Genomic DNA, 6,005 nt, shown 5'->3' with positions numbered 1-6,005 from the left:
CAATCAACACTTTTTATAACTTCCCTTAAGCTGTCAAGCTACCTAAGAGCAGTGAGGAGCACTCAAGAGTGGAGTGGAGTGGAGGAGGAAAAGAAGAGAACGATCATCAGCTACTGCTGCTTAAAAAGAGGGAGGAGAGGAGAGTCTGCCAGTGCCTCTCTGACCTTCACAGTTTGATTTGGCAGAGACAGCGGATAATAGGTCAACATCAAGCATGTAGAAGAGGGTCAGAGCGAGGCAGGAAGAAACAAAGAAAATGGAGATGAGAGAAAGTCTGAAGATGGAACAAAATGAGGCAGACAGATAAAGAGAGGGGGGTACGGAGTCCCTCTAGTGTCTTCTGGCCCCCTGCCCTTCTGGTGTCTTCTCCGCAGTGTTGGATCTCTCCTTCACACCATAGACAGCTGGAGGTGTCAACACTTAACTGGGCCTAAAGCTCTTCTACCCACAAGCCCATCCTTTGTTTATGCTCACAAAGCAGCCGCCTGTCACAATACACACACATCACTCTGATGCAAAGCCTTGTGTATCTTGGTGTAACTCTGTGGGTCTGTATAGTCCCCTCCCTGACATGAGGTATCATTTACTTCCCAAGCAATTTCAAGACTGTAGCTTTTCAGCGTCTTTGTCATAAAAGCACAGAGATCCCTGTAATATGTTTGGCTATACGCCTGAGTTGATGAATTTCAAGTAGATTGCTCAACAGATATTCTTTTGTTGGGCAAAATACTGTGGTGCTAAATGTCTGACTGTAGCATCTGTAGAGCTTTTTTTTTTTTTTTGCACAAGCCAAACATCTCAAAGCTACAGAGAGTAAGGCTATCGCCGTGAGGGGGCAGGAAACAGTTTGGTGATGCCAAAGACAATAACATTAACATGAACTGTCTCAATCCAAGCAATTGCTTTCCTGTCAGGGCTCTGCATCTACAAAAGCCTTTATACTAGTTAGGGGTTAAAGTTCCTACTACAAATCACACTGTGTGGGAACACACTTAATATACTTTCTTAATAGGTTCCAGAGAAGCACATGTCTGGTAATCAAAAGAATTTCCTTGAAATGCGTCCCATATACCTTTTAGTGCAGATGGCCCAGTGAGGAGAATAAATGAGAGAATGACAAAAACGACAGATAAGAGGGGGTTACTTCCATTCATATTTTAATTTAATAAAAAAATGAAAGTCTGAACTTAAAAAAGCGTGTGCTGTCTTGCCACAGAGTAAAAGAAGAAAAGAAGAAAAAAAGTGGAGGACAGGCTGGCTGGCAGAGATGGCCCAGAAAAGCTGAGAGTGATGAATACCATAGGCCTGTGAAGTGGAACAAGACAGAAGGAATCCTTATGACACGTCACCGAAACCATTATACCAAAGCCAAAAAAATAAAAAAAGTCACACACACAGAATTACATAAAATATAATAAAACAAAGAACCATGAACTCATACACTACAGATGCTCTAAACTGGTTGTATGTTGAACCAACTGCATCCCTGATGAGCAAATCTCCAAAACCACAAGGGTTAGTTCCCAAATTACTATGAGATCTAAATCGCATAGAAGCCTCCAAAGCTAGAACTCAAAAAACAAACTTCACTCTTGTCTCTTCAGGTGGGTACATAAGATCAAATTGACAGAAATGTTTCTAAATATTTCAAGGCTTTACCCAAAAAGTGAACATTTTTGTCATTGTTTACTCTCCTTCATGTCAGTCCAAACCTGTATAACGTAATTTATTTTCTGAAATATAAAAGAAAATATTTTGAGAAATGTGTTTTTCCATACAATGGAAGTCACTGCGGTCCAAATCTGTGTGGTAATTAATATTCTTCAAAATGTCATACAGGTTTGGAATGACATGAGAGTGAGACATTTGCGTGAATTATCTCTTTAAGAAGCAGATTTGAAACCATATTTACCAGTCCAGGCTTCCCAAAAGCATGGCAATTCCCAAACAATGGCAAAGCTTAGTTACATTAGTCAAAGAACCTGCTATGAAAAGATTTCATCTTCACCATCATATCTGCAAGTGTTGGGTGAGGTAGATATATGAAAGGGATGTTATTATTATAATTTTTTTCTTAATGTAAGATTTATCTTGCTAAAAGTCACCATAAATGTGTGAGGTAAAGCCTTTAAATGCCACTGATGCTGTGGCGGATCAGTTTCAACAACATATTATTTTTTGATCCATACACAAGTAGAATGCAAATATATATATATATATATATATTATTTTTTTTTTATTATTATTACTGAAGGCACATAAGCAGATATCTTTTCAAAACCTTGTATTTCTACTTGACCGAGCCTGACAAGATTTGAATCTGATCTCTTGTGATATTCTTCCATTTCCAACATTTTGGCCCGCATCACCTATACTCAAGTCATCACAGGGACACAATAAATAATAAATGGTCCTGAAATTTCTGACGGAATTCCCATTTGCTGTGTGGGCGATTTTTTCAGCACTAAGGATTACTGTTCATTTCATGCAGTGTCCTTTTCAAAAGTATCTGCTTGTCGGCAAGCACACAGATCTCTTACAATCACCAACCACAACACAAATTAAACCAAGCACACAAGCCTTCAACACTTTTTTTTAGATTCAGGGTCAGACATTCTTAGATATGATTTTTGATGAAAGTTTCCAAGGTGTTGGAAGTTAAGCCACCTTCTACGGATCACACCCACTCAGATGCTCAGATTCATTTTCATTAGGGATTCCCACCCTTTTGAAAGACTGAGACTGTTTGCCAACTCCTCCTTGAGATACAGATTTTGGTGCTGCGGACATGATGAAGCACCAAGAATTTCCAATCAACAGATGTGAAATAATTCAGTCTAGCTATTAGTCCAAGACAAGAGCCTACAGGAAAATAACCATGCGTCATACATTCTTTCAAGCAAGCACTCGTCCTTTTACTCTCCAGCACACTGTTACATAATTTGCTCCAATCAAGAAAAAACTGCTTTCATCTTGCCATTGGAGGAAGGTTAATAGAATACAGCATGTTCTGGTCCTCAAGGTGCCATAGGCTGGCCAGCAGGGCGTTCGGAGCAGCAGGGGTGTCAATGATTGATTGAAAGATGATTGATGACTGCAGCTGACCGTTCATCTCAGATTTCAATTGTTGTGGTTCAGGCTCTTTGCACCTTGTAAAGTGCTTTGAGAGGAGTGTGTTGAACGAGAGAGCAAGGGAAATGGAGGAAGGCATCGGGTCCAACATGTGCCAGTCTAGCCCCCACAAATCATCAGCGTGTTGCCATGGCACCATTACTGCCCGGCCTGTTCGTTGGGTCAGCAGGGGAACCCACTGTGGGCAAGGAAACAAAGCAGAAATATAAACTGAGAAACTTCAGGAAGAAAAACACCAAGGGTATCAAAGCAGACAATCATGAAATTTAAGGTTTGTTAACCTTTAGCCTTTGATTAGCCATCAACCAACTTCACTTGCTTGGCTGGAGGACAATGATCTCTTTCAGCGATGTATATATACAGTATATATGTTATAATGAGGGACAGGGAACATTGGATCGATTCGCCTGATCTCTGGCTGGGATTGTGCTGAGGCAGCTGGTTCAGGGCTCCAAAGTGACCCTGCTGGTGTCAAAACTGAGAGAGGGGTCAGGGGTTATCCAGCGTCCAGCAGCACAGCCAAGCCCACCACAAGCTGAAGGATTTCCACGTATATGCCACATAACCAGGTTCATGAGGCCTGAGGTAACATCAATGTATGTCAATGACATGAAGCTCATTTTTATCTGTCAATTTATTTTAAAAAAGAAGAAAAATATAATTCATTTCACAGATTATCACAGAATATCTGAAGACCCTCATAACTGTTTTGATGTCAAAAAGTTTCCTAAATGATCAAATAATTGGACCTTTTATGACAAGGCACAGTTACTTCAGGTTGTAAAATGTCATGTGGTGCGACTTGATATTTCTAAATGAATAATTTGTGATTTAAAAAAAATGCCCATAAAATATATTTTTATTATTATTATTTTAATTTATTGCTAATTATAATTATTTACTTGACATTTACACACCATGACATTTTAAGAGTAATGAAAATGTTTATTTTTCTTGAAAATAGAATAATGGTATAAAGTTTGAACAGAACGATTTCATTTCTAAGAACTTGGCACATATATAAAAAAAGATCTTTCCTTTCCTGGACACTCTTATACAAATATTTTACCTCATATACAGGGGAGAAAAATCATTCAATTACATGTTATATGATTTGTAATGTAATATGTGATTCATTCTCATTCTCATGTACACTGAGAAACAGAGAAAAGAATTGGACAGGCATTTAGGTTACAAGCATAAGGTTGGGTTAGGGTGAAAATTAGACTGTTTTCCCCCTCTTAAAATCATGCGAGACCTATTCATCTGCAATTTAAGAACAGCAAGACGAGGCCAGAAATATCACAGAGCATCCTCCACTCAAATACCCCTCATTGTCAGAGTCCAGATAACTCTATCAAGATACACAAAGTGATTTCAAAGACTTGTGGAATGGAGGAATCCACAGGAATGCGAGGCAATAAGAACAAATAATGACAATAATGAAATGTCTTTCTTGTCGGGGTACCTATTCATCACATAAGAGAACGGACACACAAGAAAGCCCCCCTGGGGGTGACTGTGAACAGAGCCAAAACACTTCACCCTCTTCCAGACATGCAAAATGAAGTCATTTTCTACACAGATGGACCTGAAACAGAGACAATTCATATCTGATTTAATGAAGCTGAATTTTGGCTACAGCAACTACACGTGTGAATCTTTCGAGAGCCTTTGAGATGGTGATAAGTCTAAATACCCTTTGGCAAATCACTGGTGTGTAAGCACGTGTGTGATGTTAGGGGCACACACTTTTGTCCTTGTAATTTTAGCAACACAGACAAAAAGGATCGTTTGTTATGTGCAGCTCCACACACCTTGTATTACATCTGTCATCTTTGAAGGGTGGTTGGACAGAAGCAGAACTCTTCCTGTTAGCCAAGTAGTGGCATGACAACTCACATTGAGCTACTGCCACACACAGGGAGCAGACTGAACACTCAAAGTAGCCTTGAGCGTTGTATTGCTATACAACCAATAAGAGAGAAGCTATGTTCTGCAAAGTTCTCCAGTGCACTTAGCGAAAGGCAGATGTGGCTTTGAACTGAGCAAAACATTATTCACAGAATGTCCCATTATTGCTTTCAAAGATCAAGAATGATAGAATATAACATTATTTTAAAATCATAATTTGAAAAATATAATTTTGAGGTGATAATGGTGATGTCGATAATGCAGGAAGTCGGTCCAAATGTCTGTTTAGGACAAGCTAGCATTTAAATATAACACAAGCAGTTACTGCTTCCAGATAAACTAGTTTAAAGAAATATCTCGGATTTAAAAACAACTGAAAACTTATTCTTGCAAATGAACTCGGGGGTAGAGTTTGTATTACAACTTCGGAAAGCCCCCCTGATGTTTGGCTGCATTTGGTACATACCAGGGGTTACTTGCCATACGGGAGAGCACGGTGCCATCAAGACCTCTTGGAAACATTTTATTTTAAGCAAAATTTACGAGGTCAGCTGCCATCAAAGTAAATTATGATAACGCTTAAGCTCGGCCCATTAGGCATTTATTCAGAACTATGTAGCACTCAACAAATCACAGACAGTCAGAATGGAATGTATGATGCCCGTCGCCCTCCATGCATTACAGCAATAAACTTTCAATGCATTTAAATGACACTGCTGTGACTTCAACCTTTTTTAGATCGTTGATGGTTGCCCTTTATGGTGATGAAAATGACTTGGGAAGCCTATATGTATTGCAGTAAAAACACTGTACACTTGCATGGTATGCCAGTCTTCCTTGATCATCTTTGATCATATACTAATTTTATTCAAATTGAATAAAATGTTTGGTCACCACAATTAAAGTGCCCAATATGAACAGTCAAACAGTATATACTGTATATATATATATATATATAT

Source organism: Sinocyclocheilus grahami, unplaced genomic scaffold, assembly GCF_001515645.1.
Source record: "Sinocyclocheilus grahami isolate Dianchi unplaced genomic scaffold, SAMN03320097.WGS_v1.1 scaffold502.1, whole genome shotgun sequence".
In the NCBI taxonomy this organism is placed as follows: Eukaryota; Metazoa; Chordata; class Actinopteri; order Cypriniformes; family Cyprinidae; genus Sinocyclocheilus; species Sinocyclocheilus grahami.
This window is presented reverse-complemented; position numbering follows the sequence as displayed.